Genomic DNA, 16586 nt, shown 5'->3' with positions numbered 1-16586 from the left:
AGAATTAAAATCATCTCTTTTGCGATATATATATTCTGACCATACATTCAGTAGATTGTGGAATCCATATACCCTTGCCCTCTGTACAACACACACATACACATGCGTGTGGACACATTCCTCCACCAGAGAATAGAGTAACACCCTGTATTATGAAGGCAAACCTTAGCGAGCTGGACATACAAATTAAATAGACACCTATTAATATATGTATGTGAATTGCATCTGTTTATAAGAGGCAGTCCAGTACCTCCAAATGGGTCCTTAACACCGCCTAGTAAATATTCTGCATTTCTCTGCTATATTATTATCATCCTCTCACTCTCCACAGTAACTAATCCAAATTTCTCTGCTGTTTTCAAACATCCAACACCTTCTCTTTTTCTCAGTTATTCTCTGTTCAAGACATGGCTACTTACTTTAAAAGAAGAAGGATAGCCACTGCCATCAGATGGAATTTCCTCATCTTCCAGATATCAACATGCAAATCTTCATCTAAACATCTACCTTCTTTCCTTCCAAGGGTCACGGAGGAGCTGGCCCTCCAGCTACCCACTGCTAATGCCTTCTCTGGCACTCTGATCCCCTATCACATTCCCAAAAACCTTGGCTTCTATTTATGTACTTGCTCTTGTTCTCTCTCTCTCTTTCTCTCTCTCTTAATGATTTCCTTCCCAATAGCTTTCACAGAAACTCAAGTATCTCCCACTAAAAAAACAATTAAGATGTGTGGAACTACAGATACAAGTTTGGTCACGAGTTGATCACTGTTGAAACTGAGTGGTGGGTAAATGAGGATTCATAATGCTATTCTCTCTAATTTTATTTATGTTGGAGAGTTACCATAACGAAAAGTTTTAAAGTAAGGGAAAAAAAGATATTTTTGTTTGACTCCTCATAGCTTCCTCACCACCCTCTCTTCATGTCTTCATGCCCACACTTCTAAAAGTTGCCTATATGCATTCTTTGTTTCCTTACCTCCCACTCCCTCTGCAACTCCCTCCATCTGCTTTTTTTACCTGACACTCCAGAGAAACTAAAACAGCTATCACCCTTGACTTCCATGTCACATAATCTAGTGGATACAGTTTAGTTATCATCACTATTGACTTCTCAGCAGCATAGGATACTCAAACAAGTTTCTCCTTATATACTTCTTTCCCTGGGCTTCAGAAATTATAATATTCTGCTTTTTCTTCTACCTCTCCCCACTACTTCTCCGACTCCTCTTACTCTGTTATTAAATGCTGAAGTTCCTCTTAGCTCATTCTTAGGCCCTTTCTCTTCTCACCCTGTACTTTTTCCTATGTGATCTTATTCATACTCTTGGCATTAAATTCCACCAACATGCATATGACTTCCAAAATTAAATCAGCAATTCAGACCTGACCTGACTCTCACCTTCATACGTGTGTGACATCTCCTCTACTATATCTCAAAAGCACCTCAAAATTAGAAGCTCCAAACTGAACTCACCATTTTCTCCCCAAAACTTGGCCTTCTTCGAGTGTTTCTGATCTTAGCGAATGGTGTGCAAACCAGAAATCTTAGAGCCTTTCTTGTCAACTCTTTCCCCTTTGTACCATTTCTAATCCATCAACAAATCCTGCATGTTTTAGCTCATAAATACTTCTAAAACCCTTTTTCTTCTATATCTACCATTACCACCACCAGCACCATTATCACCCCCTTAATCCTGGCTAATATTGCTTTTCACAACAACCTCTGGTGGTAACTTCTAATTTAGCTCCAGCATCTATCCTGGCAGCCTTCCACTCTGTCCTCTGAGCAGCAGCTGGAGTAATCTTTCCAAAATGCAAATCCAATCATGTTATTCTTTGGCTTAAAATCTTTCAGTGGTTTTCCATTGTTTTTAGGATAAGGAGAGAAAAAGCTTACAGGGAATACAAGGCCCTTTGGGGCCTTGTCTCTCCAATCTCACTTCATGCGGCCTTCTCCCTCACTCTCTATTGTCAAACCAAACTCGCTTTACAGTCCTTCATCCGGCTGAGTGCGGTGGCTCACACCTGTAATCCCATCACTTTGGGAGGCGGAGGCGGGTGGATTACCTGAGGTCAGGAGTTCAAGACCAGCCTGGACAACAGGGTGAAACCCGGTCTCTACTAAAAATACAAAAATTAGCTGGGCATGGTGGCAGATGCCTGTAATCCCAGTTACTCAGGAGGCTGAGGCAGGAGAATCACTTGAGCCCGAGAGGCGGAGGTTGCAGTGAGCTGAGATCACGACATTGCACTCCAGCCTGGGAAAGGGGGCAAGACTCTGTTGAAAAAAAGAAAGAAAAAAAAAAAAAGCCCTTCATGCACGGCATTCTCCCTCCCTCTACAAAAGCTTCATTTATGCTGTCTCTTTATAGAAAGCCCTTTCCTTCATTCTTTGCCTAGTTATTTCCTTATCTTTCAGATTCAAGTCAAGAGACACTTCCTGGGGGAAGCTGTCCTTGATCTTCCTGAAGAGGTCAACTCTCCCAGCCACAGAACTTCTTTGCTCCATGGATGTCTCCTTCATTTACCATTGCAGCTTTACATGTTTTTCTGTGATCACCTCTGTCTCATTTGTTCATCATTGTACCTCGCTCAGTTCTTAGCACACAGCAGGTACTATAAGCATTTGTTGAGTGAGTAAATGAATTAATGATTATTATTCATTCAACTCTGTCAGTTTTCCCTCTATTTAACCTGTCTCTAGATTACTTTCACCTTCATCTCTGAGTGGATAATCAGGGACTACCCCTCATTTTTAATATTAATATAGTTCTGTGCTTTTATAACTTATGCATGCCAGGATCCCATATGTGGGGCATGCCAGGCATCACTTTTACTCTAATATTTGGAGCCAGGTTATTATTTTTGTATTTTAAAAATGCAGACATAATGAAATAGAACCCTAAATCTAGAATGTAGCATAAAGTCTACGACTTCAGAGAAATGCTGTGCTTAGTACAGGCCACTTGAGGCCCGGCTTCCTGAACCTGGAAGTAAGCCATCACTCTCCTCAGCCATTAGAGACATGCTTAAGCACAAACCTTAAAAAGCACCATTAGAAGTTTATACATAATAGAAAATTTTTTTAAGTTTCATGCTCCCTCAAAATAATATAACTTGTTCTAAGCAGTCAGATATTTTGGATGGTACCATTTCCTTATTTAAAAGTGGTCTATAGATGTAGCAAAGGAAGACAAGTTATCAGCAATTGTTAGTGATTGCCAGAAGATGCTCCCTTCAGATTCAGGACTGAGCTGGGTCCACAGCAAGGAATTCACCCAGAAAAAGATTTGTCCTGGAATACAACAGCCAAGCCCTTGTCTCCTGTCTCTTCCCAGCTCCCCAGGCATTTGTTTTTAGTCTAATTCCATCTCTGTAGACACCAACCTGCCTTCTCAAAATAGACACACTCGCCCTCATCCCAGGCTTTAAAGCCCGGCATTGCCCCACGGAGAGAAGTCCTAACACGACCCTTTCCACGGGGACTAGAATCTGAGGATTGTTGTAGGACTTCTCTGCTCGTAGCCCTAGAGAAAAATCTAGGGCTTTTACAGTGATCACTATGGGCAGAACGTACTCTTGGAGGGTAACTACTATTTAAAATACATTATGCATGTCTTGACTTCCACTAGGACTCCTCTTGAAGAAGAAGATGGTTAGAAACATGGGCCACAGCTAAAAATCTCTCAAGTCCTCACGCACAGCCTCCAAGAAACTAGCTTGATCCATACAATCTGAAGGTTTAGAAAGAATAACTACAAACAAGGAGGTTAGCATTTGTGTTTGCACCTCCTATGTATCTACCTCGACAATTTTACAGCTTACGCTATTTAATTCTAGGTATTAGTTAGATCATTTACTAGATGAGAAAATCAAGGGACTTAGACTTAGTGCATGTCTACATTCATACAAGTAAATAGCGAGACCTCAGATTCAGACTCAGATCTGTGTCATTACCATGAAGTTGCTGCTTCTACTATGCTCATGGTTATCAACTTCCCTTATCATAATACGCCATTTCTCACCATTCATTCTCTCAAAAGAATCATCACTGAACAATATTGCCACCGTGGAAGCAAAGAGATCCAACTAACTTCCAAGGAGCACATAGTTTAAAGATATTCTATTCCATTATAATTTATAGCAAGTACTAAGGACATAAACACTGCAATCATGTTTTCTGGGATAAGGTCTATTTGCTACAGCTTTAAATATAAGCAAAATGAACATTTTTACCATTAGGTAAGAACTATTGTAATGACAATAAATAAAAATAACTAGTTTAAAAATAAGTGATCTGGGTCAGGTAAGCTCTCCAGAGATGATAAATCACTTTTGTAGGTGGACTGTTACAAAACCCTCCACCTCTGGTGGTACAGCACCACGGCTTGGGAATCACCGTGCCACAGCTTGCTGCTTCTAAAGGCTTTGGGCCCAGGAGACCTCTAAACCTGCCTACATATCTGACTCTATTCTCTACCTATCTATTCTATCTCTGTCTATTCTCTACCAACAGATAAAATTTGCCTTTTAACATAGAAACCAGAACCTCCACTCAAACTCATCAGTGGTGCTCACTAACATTTAGAAAAGCCTCACCTCCAAGCCTTATGTCAGTGATTGCCAGTGGCACTAGAATTGCCCCTCAGAAGTGGTTTGAAAATTTGATGGAATAGTTTTTGTTGTTATAATGATTGGGGGCCACGGTTAGCTGTAGAGAGGAAGAGCATGCTGGACTTATGAGTCCCAGAATGTGAAAGGGCATCTCTCACAAAGAAGAATTGACCCATGATGTATACTCCTGAATGACCTATTAAAACCTATGTGCTGGGGCTGGGCGTGGTGGCTCACACCTGTAATCCCAGCACTTTGGGAGGCCGAGGCGGGTGGATCACTTGATCTCAGGAGTTCAAGACCAGCCTGGCCAACATGGTGAAACCCCATCTCTACTAAAAATACAAAAATTAGCCGGGCTTGTTGGTGCGCGTCTGTACTCCCAGCTACTCAGGAGGCTGAGGCAGGAGAATGGCTTGAACCCAGGAGGTGGAGGTTGCAGTGAGCTGAGATCATGCCACTGCACTCCAGCCTGGGTGACAGAGCGAGACTCCATCTCAAACAAACAAACAAACAAAAATAAAACCTATGTGTTGGTATCTGAGCTTAGAGTCTAACTTGTTTTTATATGTTAGAGAGTTTTCTGCGTGATTTAAAACTTCCTAAATTTTCCAGGAATGCAAAGTACTGCGCATTTTGCAAGAAGACTTACTTTGTTGTGATCAAAAATGTATCCAAAAGTGTTCACCAGTCTGGAAAACCAGGACGCTGCTGGTGAACGACATCCCTCATGAGATTTAAGTCAGCAGTGCAGCCTGCCTGCACTGGTCTGCATATGTAGCTGTTGCGTTCAGGGTGGGTCTTCATATAGGTGCAAGGGTGCTGGTATGGCATTTATGTACTAAAATGTATACTATTTATTATAAGTTTATTTCCTTTTATTCTTCTCTTACATTACAATTAGGGTATTATATTGATTAGTTTTCATTATGGGCATGGGAAAGTTATGTTATCTATGAATTTCATTGCAGGTTAGTAGAGAAGAATTGAAAAAATAATGGACCTAACAAGGCAGAGTTGGATGTGATAGGGTTGAGAACATTGTCCTAGATGGTGTGCCCTGTATCAAACTCTAATCCCAACTCTTCCCATCACTCCCTCCCACTCCACCACACTGACCTTTCAGCTTTCCAATCAGGCTGGTGCCCACATCAGAGTCTCTGCTCTTGCTGTTTCTCTGTTTGAAATGCCCATCCCCTAAATCTCATTGCCCTCACTTCACTCAGGTCTTCACTCAAAAGCCACCTCCTCTGAGAGGTCTTCCACAACCATCATTCATCACATCACTCTCCATCCCCAAGCATCCTTTAAATTCCTCCATAGTACATATCACTACCTAAAATGCTATTAGCTATTATAATATTTATTTACCTGTCTGTCATTTGTCTTCATCATGGGAATATGTATTCCATGAAGAAGGTGGAATCTACTATTCTGGTGCCTGGAATAATGGGAAGTGGCACGAAGTGGGTGCTTGATGAATATTTGTTAAATAAGTGAATTAATGCCTGAAGATACTGTCTGTGCTCCTGCTCCCTGGAAGCTAGGAGTAATCTCTTTCTCTTTCCTATCTATATAATTTATAGTCAATCGAAGTCAGCATTAATTCTTTCAAACATATCCATCAAATGCCTACCATATTTCAGGCACTGAGAATACAATAATAAATAACACATATCCTGCCCGCATACTTTTCAATTAATGATCAGCTCCAGCATCTCTGAAGTATTTGAGTCCTACAGTGAAGTGACTTTATAAAAAACACACCCATTTCTATTTTACATTCTGAGTATCTTTAAAATACAGTAATTATGATATTCATAAATTAGGAGATATCCCTTATGTATTCAGAAGAAAATTGTTATCACACACAGAAGAATTTTTACTCATGTGGAAAATCTTTTCCCCAGTCCTGGTGATATCCTTCAAGTCTCCAAAACACCACCCCTCAGGATGAAGAGAGTTGAAGGCTAGGCAATAGTTAAATAAGCAGAAGCTTCTAATTCCCTTGAGTGGGGTAGCCAGGAGGACCCTCTACCTACTTGGCTGAGATAAAGTCTCCTATCTAAGGCACAGAGGGACCACATGCTCTCTGAAGGATCCTGCCAGCTAGAAAACTCCAATCAGACCTCTTAGGATAGCACAGGGTGGCATCTGCCCCCGCTGATGACACACAGCCACCCTGGATGTTCCAGGCAGGGGCTGAGCATTCAGACCCTTTCCTTTCCCTATTTTGTTTCCAGGTACCCTCCCCATATGCTTAGGAGAAAGACAAAAGCAACTTGAAAACTAACATAGCCTCTATATTTGCACAGCGCTGTACAACAAACTTTTCATCCATTTTTTACACTTGTAGGAAAGATAATTTACTCTTTTTTTAATACATAAGCAAATTAAAGTGCAGATGTTCAGCAACTTGGCAAAGCTGCTTCTTATACCGAGGTCTTCTGATTCCAAGATAGGGAATAGAAATGACAAGACAAAATCAGGCTTGGGGAATTATCTGTGGATTTTAATTCTCACAGGTATAGAGCTTCACATAAAGAGCTGGCTCTATCAAATTCTGATCAAACATTTAAACAAATCCCAACACACTGTCTATTTGGGCACACATACCCGCCCTGTTTCCACCTCATCCCCAGCCCTCACAATTCCATGAAGTCTGATCATTATTTCCAGAAAGACTCTAGAAATGAGCAACATCGAGTGGGCCCTTGCCCCGAATTTTAACAGTGATATAGAAATAATATCCTTACCTTCTCAGAATTCTCATGGTTAAGCACCTCCATTACCATGCTATGATAGAGGGAGAATCAGGAAGATGTATGCAGTATTCTAGACTATGGTGGAAAAATGTGACATACCCCTTTCCTGAACTCCCTTCCCCTTCCCCTTCCCCCACCATTACCACACACTAATGTTTCCTTTCAGGCGAGGGCTTAAAGCAAAAATATCTAGGATAGGGTGAGTTAACAATAAACAAAAGGCTCCAGGAAAGAATGCCCAGGAACTTCTGGTCCACACCATGTCCTCCAAAGGGCATATCTATGGGACCAGTGGGAGAGAGATAACATCTGAATTGGCCTTCCACCAAGGTAACCCAGAAATGTAAAGCTATGTTAGCTCTTACTAGAAGAATTTTAAGTCTTTAAAGTACCATACTACTTCAAGAGAATTTCAAAAGTTTCCATTTGCTATAAACATGCACACATGGAAGCAGCAAACATCAATCTCCCTCCAGGGTCCTCCTATCTACCCTGTCAATTCCCCTTACCTTTTGGCATGGCTGCTTTAAACTCCTCTGTGGACTTTCCCGCCTCCCCCACCTCAGCTTCCTTAGAGTGCAAGTGCACAGCTGTGTCCTCTGGTCGCCCGTCCAGAGTCCCACATGGGAGAGATGCTGAGTCTCCCCAGCAGTCCTGGGAAACGTATCTTCTCAGGTTTCCTGGGTTCACCTGAGGTGGAGGTCGGTTCCTGGCAGGGGCAGCTCCCTCTAGCTAATAAGCTAGAGGTAGCAATATGCAAGGGAGAGAGCCAGACCAGCCCAAAATAGAAATCCAAGCTACATCACACAATCTGACCAAGCTCCCAATCTGGCTAAATGTGGCCCATTAGACAAGACAAGGAGACAGCAAAAATGAACGCGGAAGGAGAGAGGTGGTGAGAACATGGCTTTTTGAAAATCAGGAATTATGGAAATAACATTCAGATACAACACTTGAAGTTTGTCCTACAAACAGAAAGGGGTACAAACTTTTCACAGTAAACAGCATTTAAGTATAAAACCTTCGAGTTTCTGGGGACAAGCTCATCCAGCTTGCTGCTGGTAATTAGTGTGTTGCTCTGTGGTTTATTCCACTGAGACAAAGAGCAATGATTACATTTCACCTGACAGATCAGCAAGTGAGTGATGAGCTTAAGCACAAAAAGCCTCAGGAATGAAAAAGTGTAGCTGACAGACAGTGCAAGAAACTATCCTCTGCATGACCGTGTCATGCAGAGACATCCTGACATCCACCAAATGATAACCCTGGTCAAGGAAGGTGTTACCTCAGAGGACAGTTGGACATTTTCTCATTGGCATATGGGACAATCTGCCCTTTTGTGGTCTCAGAGGTCAAAGGAGGGAATCAGAGTAGTTCCAAAACCTGTGACTTTGCGTCTTGGTCACTATGTGCCAATTATCTAACTGTGAAGTAAAGGATTCAAATGCTGTGTCAGTCGGGCTGAACAGAGAGATGCAGCAGACATCTGAGCCTCTACTAGACAATGAAAATCTGTAAGAGAGGAATACAGAAAGAATGAAGAGGGAGGGGACACAAAAGGAGAGAAGGTCCAGGATTCTCAAGGAAAAGGGTTTCCTTTCTCTCCCCTATAGCCTCCAGGGAGGAATAAATATAATTATCAACCTAGCATGACAGTAGTCAAAATAAAAGAGGCACCTGCCAGGTGACCATCTCTGCCGGGACTCGAACCCGGAACCTCTGGATTAGAAGTCCAGCGCGCTCGTCCATTGCGCCACAGAGACCTCACCACACACACAGCATCAGCACCAGAACTGAAAAAGCACATACCTTCTGCATCACCGAGCCATCTCAGCATCCTGCTCTCTGAGCGGTTGGGGGGGACAGGGACAGCTGGAAAATCTGGAGTGGAGATCCACCAGCCGGCTTCATCAAAGCTTTTCTCAATACTCTGGGTCCGATGGTCCCCAGAGGATTGGGGGAATGTGACAGCAGTCAATTTTCCAGACTCAGAATCCCTGATGGAACAGGACAGAACTAGAGCCTTTGCTCTCCTTTCCTCTCCATCCCTTAGGGATGATACGAAAATCTCTCGATTCTCATGCTAATTAAGCAGAGTGCACCCAACCCTGCAGAAAACGCAGAAGCCATCTCTACCTCCACCCCCACTCCCTCACTGTGGTTTCATCCCAGTCCAGCTATTCTCAGACAGGGGCTGGGCAACGCTTGGGGATTCAGGAAAACCCTCGATCCCAGAGACAAAGGAGCTGCTTCCGTAAAGGAACACTGTGAACAACGGCAGCAGAGAATGGCAGCTGAGTTCTAAGAGACTGGTCTGGTTCTCAGCAATAAGAACTGTTATCTGTCAAGCCCAGGAAAGAGGTACAGGGAGTCTGATGTGATGTTCCTTCAGCATCTTCACTAAAATTAACCATGGGAGTGAAGAAAAAACTGTTCAGTGTGTGTGTTCAGTGTGTAAGTATGTGTGAACGTATATGTGTGAGAGAGTGTGTGTATGAGAGATAGAGGGAGGAAGAGTGGGTGTGTACACATAGGGTTGGAGGGTGAGAGTGGCAGATCTCTGATGAAGTAGATGTCCTCACACAGCCCTCCTGTATCTCTTTCCCCCACCTTGCTCAGCCCCGAATCCCTGACAGCTTTTTCCCCAGGACTACCTACTTTGAAGAACAAGGATTTCTCCGCTGTCTGTGCTTTTTACAACTATCCTAGTACAATCAAAGTGACCAACCCTCCATAACCATATATAAAGACCTCTATACCCAGCTCAGATCCAAGAAAATGATTTCTATTTTTAGAAGCCTCTCATAGAAGACAATTCCATAATCACCGTTGTTTATAATTTCCACTGAGCCCATTTTTCTGAATGTCTAATCCAAATCCTTCTTACCTCACTTTCAGCTCATTTTCTCCTATTTGGTTCCCAGACACATGGGAATAATTGGATTCTATGCTCCCGATGACAATGCATTGATTTAAAGACTGATTGTGTTCACCACCCCACTCCTCATCAAAAGGTTACAATAAAAGCAGGGAGCCAACTCAGATATCCCTCCTTCTCCCTCACTATGTGTCTCCACAGCCCCCAGCTCTGGACACTGCCAGCCAACTCCAATCATACAAGATAGTTATTTCTAACCTGTGAGGCCAGGTGATGCCCAAGTAAAGAAACAATATGACTAAATGAAACAATTAGATTAGAAAACCCTTAAGGGCTTTCTGACTCTAAGAATACAATTACAACATCTCCCACTTCCCTACCCATTCATATAGCCCCAGGAATGAGACATGGTAGAGAACATAACCAAGGCAATTCAGTCGGATCAGGAATATAAGCAAAAGGCTCTTTCTAACACATGGGGGAAAGCAGCTACTCCAACCAGGCTTGCCTTCCATCTACGACCTAGAGATGGGAGCTCAGAAAAGTGAGACTGATTGTGTCTATTATAGACTTGAAACAAGAAGGCACAGAATAGACCTTTCTATCCAGAGACTGTATTACTCTGAGTGGCTAGTAACAAGGTGCTGATGAACGATTTAGTCAAGGGGACTATATGGTTGTAAAGGGCAGGTTAATAGCACAGGCTAGCAAGGAACCATTCCAGTGTAAGGGAAAGGAAAAGCTAGACTCTCAAGATACTTCCTGCCAGGCTCAGTGTACACACACACACACACACACACACACACACACACACACACACACACACACATTGCTCTTCATAAAGATATTGTCCTATATCCAAGAAATCTATCAGCCCCCTGAGTGACGTCCAAAGTATCACTGCTTCTTATAAGATCATGTGTTGTCTACAACCTGAATAAAGAGTCCCAGCTCTCCAACTCCCTCCAGGAGCTTCATTCATTATCTGTAATGTTCCCACTTGCTGCTGGGAATACAATGATGAAGAGATATATCATGGCATGGTTCTACTCTCGAGAATCCCATAGGCAAATTCCAACGTAGGAATGACCCTGAAACATGTATGGGAGAAAAGAAGGAATCAATCTTTTTACTCACCAAATAAAATAACAATTTGGAAGTCCACACAAAGGCTATAACCCTGGGAGCAGAAAGATCCATCTTCATAGGAAGTTGTATAACTTACTTGGTTTGAGACTCTGAGAAAATTGCTTAACTCTGATCTTCCATTTCCTTATTATAAACTAGGGGCACTAACATATAGGCTACTGATAAAGATCAGCTGAGATTTCATGAGGCAGAGTGTTTGTCCCCTTTCTTCCTCTATTCCATGAGTTAATTCTCAACTCTATTGACTGGATTGCTTCTTTCCCTTTGAATACCCTTCCTTCATCTTCCTCTCACCACTCCACAGATATCTCTTCATTCCAGCAAAAATGCCCCCCACCAACAAGTGTCTCCTTATACTTATAATGTATATCAACAAAAGTACTCTGGACTTTGTCTGAGGACTTTTTTCAAATAAGAGATGTCTCTCTGACATCTCATTTTGCTTTATCATCCATAAAACAGACAAAGCCTCTTGATAGTGTCGATAATGTCTTTAGGTTTTAATTTAAAATAAGAAGAGAAACAATCAAATAAATCTACAGTTTTAAAGGGCAGGAAAGGTGAAGTCAAGTCACTCAAAATGATTGAAGCCAGTACATCTTTTTCTTCTTTTAAACTGGCTGTATGTCATTCATGTTTACGTAAACTCTCTGGAAGAAAAGTACATTCACCTTCCAAAAAAAAAATCTGTATTGATTTAATGCTCCAAAGATCTGTGACTCAAACATTACTCATACCTCTAATTGAATACCACTTTGTGACCCTACAGACAAACTAGTGATGCTCATACACTATTTCATTCACAAGGTGTTGCTGGGATACATATGATAAATGCCCTTCAAATTTTCCCTTTGGTCCAATTAAATCCTACATCCTACTGTGGTCTTACTTACAGCTTCTCTAAAGGTTCCTATACCAACTAGTCCGTATTTTAAATTCTAGGGGCTATTACATGGAGTAAGACAGTGAATTTGTCATTCAGATAGCACAGCCCTTACATACTATACTTTCATCTCCCAGGCCCTATGATGCCGTAAACCTTATTAATCCACATCTATTGTGAGCACAACTTCTAGAAGTGTTACCATATACCATCTTCTCATGTTCCTACCTGCTATCAGCTCCCTCTTACTATCTCACCCCTAAGGAGCTAGCCCAGGTCTTTCCTCCTGTAAGTACCTCCCAGGAAGGCTGGAAAAGGTGCTTTGCAATGTCAGGCCTATAGAGTGAGACCTACTGTGCAGATGTTCAGGTCATAACTCCTACCCCTTAAGGAAGGGTAAAATGGACATACATACCCACAGTGCAAAAGCCCTTCAGTCCTTTTCCAGACACTTCATCTTCAGGAGGTCTTGCCCCATATTCATTTCTCCATGCCTATTATGCATTTTCTGACCCATCATAATAAAGCATTTATGTTCCCAAGTCTATCTTTCCTCCCTCCTAGCCTGTCAGCCTGACTGCAGATTGTTCCTTTCTCCTCAGTCCCCTTTCTCATACTTGAAGAGGGAAGAAATGAGATAATCCAGGTAACAATTCAGCATGAGAATCAAGCCAAGGAAAGACAAATACGGAGCAAATTATCCTTTCATCATCCCATCCAACTTTCAGAAACCATTCCAAGTCTAGCCCAGTCAAACTGAGCTATTGAGGCCTCTCAAGCCTTTCCAAAAGTAGACCCAGAACCAATCTATCTTAACAATGGGCTGGACCTCCAGGGCTAGTCAAGGTCACAAGAGAGTCCATACAGAGGTCAATTCCCTAACGGAGTCTGAGAAATGCTGAGAAATCTGGAGGTAGAATCTCCCTTTCCTTATTACCTCCCACCCACCTCTGACAGATTCTCCAGGAAGCCATTTAAAGAGTTCTAGAGGCCAGGCATGGTGGCTTATGCCTGTAATCCCAGCACTTTGGGAGGCCAAGACAGGCAGATCACGAGGTCAAGAGATCAGGGCCATCCTGGCCAATATGGTGAAACCCCATCTCTACTAAAAATATAAAAAGTAGCTGGGCATGGTGGTGCGTGCCTGTAGTCCCAGCTACTCGGGAGGCTGAGGCAGGAGAATCACTTGAACCCGGGAAGTAGAGGTTGCAGTGAAGCAAGATCACGCCACTGCACTCCAGCCTGGTGACAGAGTGAGACACTGTCCCCTCAAAAAAAAAAAAAAAAGAATTCTAGAGAGTGTGTCTCTAAGGACATGAAGTATCTCTTTGGTCAAGAAGGATGAGGAAACTAGTAGTGTTCAACAAATGGGAGGGCAGTAGGTTGTCATGTCCCATCAGATCTTTCTGGGAAGTTTGGGGGAAAACTTTCTGCTTCACCCAAACCCAACAAATAAGATGATTCCTGGTGCTAACTTTCTAGCTCACTCTCCCTTATCCTCCTTAGAATCAGGACCCTCTATCCTGCTGTTTCTAACCCCAAGCCATCACCTGCTTGTGTAGATTCCCAGTCCTGTCTTCTTACATTTTCTTCTTGCCATCCCCATCAATGTCTCCTTCTTCCTTGGGGTATATAACCCTTAGTCATTTCCTGCTTTAAAATGTTCTTCTCACCTCTGTCCACGCCTTTGCTCATTTCTTTCCATTTCACTTTCCCCACTTTCTGCAACTGGCATTCCCTAATACTTTACTGTGTAATCTCTATAATGCCCAATTTATGGCCAAGTCATTATCTGTTCTCATCTGCCCTAGGATCCATCTACACCAAACACATTGGCCAAACTCATTGTTCCCAGTCTTCCCTAGATTCAGCCCACTGCTCTTCTCTGTCTCTGCCCCCCTTAGCCATCAACCTCAAGGCACTCTGAGCTTCCCAGGCCTCCAAATTCCTCTATCGTTAAAATCTACTGCTTGGACTTAGAGTCTTTGTTATTGTCAGCCCTTCATCCTCAGGCCTTCTTTTTCTTTTCTCCAGATTTCATTCTTCAGACCACTTTACTTGCCCACCATCCTTTTAGTCTTTATCTCATCTCCTTAAATCTTCAACTTGTAGTACCCATCCTTCTAAATCTCCTTCCATCCCATCCATACAGCACCAGATTCCTGAGGCTTACCCAGAAGAACTTGCTGGTCCTTCCTTCTTCCCTACATTCATCTCCAGACGTTCTGGGTTCTGCCTGACTCTACAACACACCTATATTTGTTTTACTTCTTTGCCTGGGACTGCGTGTGCCACTGGCTTTAAAACTGGGAGGCCCTGAATAGGGCCCTGCTAATCCCCATGGCACTGAGTTGCCATGGGAATGGACTGGCAACCGGGCTTCTTAATCTTTAGCCACTATGGGGCCCCTGATCCTTAAAGGGCCAGATACTCTAGGCCAGATGCCAAAGAATTAGAAAAGAGATCCTTAAAGGGTCAAGGATTCTATGATTATAGGCCAAGGGATTCAAGAACATTGCTTTTTGCCTAATATTATAAGTAAATTAGGCTTTTGCTATTTGTCCCCTACTTCAGCCCCACTTCCCATTCAGCCTGGAAAAAGCCTTGAGGGTTACATAGTGAGGCAGACTCCTCGGCAATGGCAAGAGAAGAAAGGTGTTCATCTTTCACAGTCCATCACTTTAATTAAACCAAAGAGCGTGACCATGAAAGTTTCAATCCTAGAGACTAAACTTGTCCTTACACAAGAACCTTACGTCTGACAAATTACAGAAGGGTCTGTACATGGTCCTTATACAGCAGAAGTGGCTCTTTTCAAGTCTGTCCCTGAAGAACATCAAGTCCTCACACGGAAGACAGGGTCCAGGGGAAGCATTTTACCTTGAGTTGGCCAGCTCATCTCCTTCATGTTCTCCTCCTTTAGAAGGTAGTAGCTGAATTTCCAAGGGCTTCTCATGCTACCTATGATTCTAAGAAACAGTATCAATGATAGTAATAATGATAATAAAGATATTTTGAATTGTCTCATTTTATCATCAGAACTTTCCTAGATTGTTGGAAGAGTGATCATCATTATTTTTCTTTTACAAAAGAAGAACCTTGATCAAAGACATTAGGTGGCTTGCCCTAAGTAACTCAGCTTGTAAGAGGTGGGACTAGGGTGAGCTACCATACAGTGTCCTGACTTCTGTGACCTCTACAGGGAGGCCTCAACAGAAGGTGTCTGCTAAGAGGCACCAGCTGCCTTCATTACAATTTGTTCCAGGAAACAAAATTCTGAGACCTTTCCCCCAACTTTCTTCCCAGTCTTTGCAACCATCGAAGAGTGCCCTAAGCATAGGACAGGATGGCCAGCCAGCCCTGAGAAGGGCCACAGAGTGAGGTCAAAGGTTGTCCTGCTTAAAAGAGAACAAACAGCACAGGCAGGTGAGTAAGAGAGCTCTCTATGGGTTCTTCTTTAGTGCTCATTCTCCTCCCAGCTACATTAAGACATAAGAAACTGATTTCCAGATTAAATAAAACAACTTGCTCAAGATCAGTCAGCTTGGCATTCACAAATCTGGTCCTCCATTCCAGGTTTTCCAACTCCTAATTTGGTGCTTTTTAAAATTTCACTACAGTGTTACTGAGTCACTCTTCTTAAATTTTTATTTTAATTTTTTTTAATTGACCTATAATATTGTATGTTTTTACTATGCACAACATGGTACTTTGAAGTACATATACATTGTGGAATGGTTAACTCTAGCTAGCCGTTATGGAAAACAGTATGAAGGTTCTTAAGACATTTAAAAATAGAGCTACCATGGGATCCGGCAATCCCACTACTGGGTATATATCCAAGGAAATAAAATCAGTATGTTGAGATATTTGCTTGGAATCCCCAACATAATCTTTTTTTTAAATTATTATACTTTAAGTTCTGGGATACATGTCCAGAACATGCAGGTTTGTTACATAGGTATACATGTGCCATGGTGGTTTGCTGCACCCATCAACCCGTCATCTACCTTAGGTATTTCTCCTAACGCTATTCCTCCCCTTGCCCCCCACCCCCCAACAGGCTCCAGTGTGTGATGTTCCTCTCCCTGTGCCCATATGTCATCATTGTTCAACTCCCACTTATTAGTGAGAAGATGTGGTGTTTGGTTTTCTGTTCCTGTGTTAATTTGCTGAGAATGATGGTTTCCAGCTTCTTCCATGTCCCTGCAAAGGACTTGAATTCATTCTTTTTTATAGCTGCACAGTATTCCGTGGTGTATATGTGCCACATTTTCTTCATACAGTCTAACACT

At 42.5% G+C, this 16586-nt stretch overlaps 1 protein-coding gene and 1 non-coding gene across 7 annotated transcripts in view; both read right to left on the bottom strand.

Annotated features, from left to right (window-relative positions):
- AIM2 (absent in melanoma 2) overlaps positions 1-16586 on the bottom strand; it is a 132423-nt gene that overhangs the window by 76386 nt on the left and 39451 nt on the right. The window contains exon 1 of one of the 6 annotated variants that reach the window (XM_054687384.2): positions 14465-14649. The exons of 3 other annotated variants lie outside the window; for them this stretch is intronic. The gene's annotated coding sequence lies outside the window, so the exon portion shown is untranslated. Of the gene's footprint in view, positions 1-9190; positions 9214-14464; positions 14650-16586 lie in introns of those variants that run through there. 2 more of the 6 variants (XM_016930009.3, XM_016930010.4) reach the window with 2 other exon arrangements.
- TRNAR-UCU (transfer RNA arginine (anticodon UCU)) lies at positions 9071-9144 on the bottom strand. Its single transcript has one exon. It is a non-coding gene; the product is annotated as a tRNA-Arg (tRNA).

The sequence above is a fragment of the Pan troglodytes genome, chromosome 1, assembly GCF_028858775.2.
Source record: "Pan troglodytes isolate AG18354 chromosome 1, NHGRI_mPanTro3-v2.0_pri, whole genome shotgun sequence".
Taxonomy (NCBI): Eukaryota; Metazoa; Chordata; class Mammalia; order Primates; family Hominidae; genus Pan; species Pan troglodytes.
This window is presented reverse-complemented; position numbering and strand designations above follow the sequence as displayed.